The 3,804-nt window shown below is 37.5% G+C and overlaps 1 pseudogene; it reads right to left on the bottom strand.

Moving 5' to 3' along the window:
• On the bottom strand, window positions 568-2,454 carry LOC109227560 (annotated as a pseudogene).

The following is a 3,804-nucleotide window of genomic DNA, read 5'->3' as shown; positions in this document are numbered from 1 at the left end:
ACAGAAACTCAAATTGCCTTTTTTTTTACTAACAGTTTTTTGTTGTGTTTGGCTGGTTGAGTCTATTGGAGGCAGTGGTGGATTCATACTGTTGATGAATTTTTCCTGAAAAGATCTCTTTTGCAAATTTGAATAGAGGTTTCTCTTCTCTTCAGCTATATGTTTAAGGCCTTCTTTGTTTTGCTTCCTTTAGCTAAGGTTTATTCCTCTGCTTCATGTAAATTTCTTTGAATAGCAGTCTTATAATCCATTACTTTTTCCCCAGTTGAAAACCATTCATTTTGAAACTAACACAATTGGAATTTAAATGAACCAATTGTAGCACAAGGAAATTTTGGGACCTGGATAAAGTTAATAATCTTTAGTATATTAAGATTCAGTTTGGATTTCTTATTCTGGTTTTGCTTAGCTCTGACCTAGATATCTAAGATCACTATGGAATACTGAGATAAGTGCCTTCCATATAAGCATATAGGTCTGGGTACATAATACTAATGAGTCGCTTTCTGCTGAAGCTGGGCAACCCTTATTTAATTACATTTATTTAAAGAAGACAGCTGTTATTCCCTTAATTTTCTTGCTTTCTCTAACTAGTTGAAGTTGATTGGGTACTTTGGCTGCCTGTTGGGTGAAAATAGTCCAAAATGCTTCTCAAATTCAGGGCTCTTCTGATCCTCATTAAACAATGCAAAAATATAAGTCTCTATCGACTTGGAGGGCCTTTTAGGACTCCCTCCTTTGACATTCCTTATCAAGTTGTTGTTATAAGTCCTGGCATTGTCAATGGAGGTCAATTGCCCTGCTCCAGCTAAAGGCCAACCACTCTCTGATACAACGATTTCTAAAGACGAGCCACCGGCCTTTTCAAGGGCCGAGTATGTGGCGTCTAAGAGGGCATCAAACAGGTTTTGGTATCCTTTTCCATTATCATTGACAACAACTCCAGGTGATGTAAATAGTGCATACTCGAGCTTAATGTCTTGATTGCTTGCTTTTGCAAAATAAGGATAAATGTTGACAAGCAAAGGTGAGCGGTTGGCTACTAGGAAGCTGATGATGGCATCAATAAATTGTCGAACATCATCTCTAAATTTGCCTCTTGATGGAGGAAAAGTGTCTGTTGTAAGTCCAGTTTCAATAGCAGTGGAAACTTTAATCTGGTTTCCAAGACCAGCACCAGAAATTGCATTTTGAATGTTTTTCATGGCATTGAGCAAGAAAGGTACATATTGGGAGTTGCCATTTATTGGAGTTATTTCATTTCCAACTGCTATATACCTGAATCTGACATTACCATAGTTCCTAACGTTGTTTTGGACCCTGGTATTTGCATTTCCTTGGCTAGAAGCAATATTCTGAAGGTCAGGGTTTGGCACACCTAACATGAGTTCAATATTGGAGCCTCTGAGGGCTTGGAGTGTGGGCTGGTGAGTGGTGAGGATTGTAAATTCTCATTCTTCGGATATTTTTCTGCTTGCATAGAGCCACGACATCTGCTGGAGAAGGTAATCCATTCCATTTCTTCCACAACACACTCCTGTTTGGGCACCTGCATAGCGTTCCTGCATATTAGCTCATGAAGCTATCTACTACTTGATTAACTGGAATATCAAGACAACCAGAAAAGATGCATATAATTTATAAAGAAAATGATGGATGCACAATCATATCAAGGAACATATTTGGGAAATAAAGAGCTATATTCCTGCGACATCCAAATTTTATAGGCAGGCTACATTAGTGTTTACTATGTATTTTAAAAAGGAGCGACCTACCTGTGAAATCTGAGGTAGCCAATATAAGTACCCCCAGCAGAATTATGCTGAGAGTAAAATGTGGTTTTGTACAACCCATGGCAAAGAAAGACAAAGTGAGCTATGGCTGAAATAGCAGGAAAGCTTGCCCATTTATAGTGGAAAATTCAGAAAGAGGACGGACTTTGTTACTCCAATTTCCACAGCCAAGTCAAGTCAATACATGGAAAAGAATGGTACCCAAACTTATCACAAGCTGCAGAAACTACACAAATGAGAGAAATTCTTATTTCCATGGTTTGAAAAGTCTGCACCCCCTAAATTTCCTTGGTGAAAATGACTTATGATCAGTGAAGATGTGAATTGGTTAGCAGCCTTGCCATTAGTTGCTGCATTAAACATGGGAAAAATGGGTTGATATTTCTCTTAGGATTAAAAAAGAATACCCATTACCGGGCTGCAAGGTGAACTCTTGCACTGTTCAAGAGAGACTAGTACAAACTTGCTTAGGCCTTTAACCAGGGAGTAATATTTTGAACATTCAAAGTTTTTATGAGAATGGACTGGCATTGTACTTTCCAGATGCGTACGAAGGATTTTGCCCAAGTAGTGTCGATCTATTACCTATCACAATTCAGTTTGTACATGGGTTATGTTCTGGGGGTTCAAAAGCTTACTTCCCATTCCAAGTTGATATTATTATCTTTCAAACAGCATTAGTGTTTAACCCAAAATATGGTTTTCAAGGTCAAAGCAATAATTTTATATGACAGGCCACAAGCAACCGATTCAATCCGAAAGATATAAAATTTTGTTAATACAACGTGATAGAGAAGTGGGAAATAAATTCAATGACAGATAATATAATAAAAATAAAGCAGAGAAGAAAAATTTCTTATTGAATGATCCTTGATAGGATAATGAGCCGAACAGGGCTTGAAGGGCCGAATTTTGGCTAACTTGAGAGCTATATGCTATAAATTACAATGTGTAGAATTGTAGAGAAGAAAATTAGATCCCCCCATGGTGGAAAAAGTATGTCTATTTATAGGACAAAATCTAAGTAACCATTCTCCTTGAATTATGTGTCCATTATGAGCATTTACTCAATTCATCCATTACTTTTGGAAGACTTGTAACAGCTGTGTAAATGCTGGAATTCCGTAACTGATGAGTTAATTTCGCAACTGATGAGTTAATTCCGTAACTGTTGAGTCAATCCCGTGCCTGTTGAGTCAATCCCGTGCATGTTGAGTCAATCTTGTAATTGATTGTCTTATTCTGACCGTTACAATCATTTATTGCATTCATTAATAATTGATTTGTAACTGATGGTGCAATGATAATAAATCCCATATAATCCGCGATTAATTGATTCCTTCCTCATGAGATATTCTCCCGCACCTGATCCGGGCTATTTCATGATGATCAGTTCCGAGGCTAACAAGTACGGTACGAGTATGTTCGGTCCCGGGGGTGTTTCACATATCATCTTTACATGTCATTCTTCACTTTACTTCAAACTTTGCTGACACGTGTCGCCATTTAATAGACCCACATGGCGAGTCTAATTTTCATTAATACAGATAGTCTCCCCATTTTCCGGTTACTCACTATGATGTGACCGGGAAGTGAAAGATTTTATCCTTTTCATCCTTGCCTCTGCCTCATTAAAATCCTTGCCAGAAAAACCCAATACGGACAAAAACCGGACGAAGGAAAAAAGAGTGCAGAACTTAGAGATTCAGATGATAACTCCACCGCTTATGTTCCTTTCGTCAATAATCGGTTGGTTTACCCCTGTCTTATTTCGGGGTTTGAAGACAAATTTTTGCCTTATGTTTGCAAAGTTTGATATATATATTTCGGCTTTATTTTCTGCCTATTTTAATGTTTGGGTTTTTGTTTTACCCTTTAACTTTGCATTAAAAATGCTTTAATGCTCCGTGACTTTTTTGAGTAAGCACGAATTATAAAAGAGGGCCCTTTTATGAACGACACTTAATGAAGAAGACGTCTCAACTTCATAATGGTGTAAATATACAAAAGA

The sequence above is a fragment of the Nicotiana attenuata genome, chromosome 1 (genome assembly GCF_001879085.1).
Source record: "Nicotiana attenuata strain UT chromosome 1, NIATTr2, whole genome shotgun sequence".
In the NCBI taxonomy this organism is placed as follows: domain Eukaryota; kingdom Viridiplantae; phylum Streptophyta; class Magnoliopsida; order Solanales; family Solanaceae; genus Nicotiana; species Nicotiana attenuata.
The sequence above is the reverse complement of the archived record's forward strand: the minus strand, read 5'-3'. Positions and strand labels throughout refer to the sequence as shown.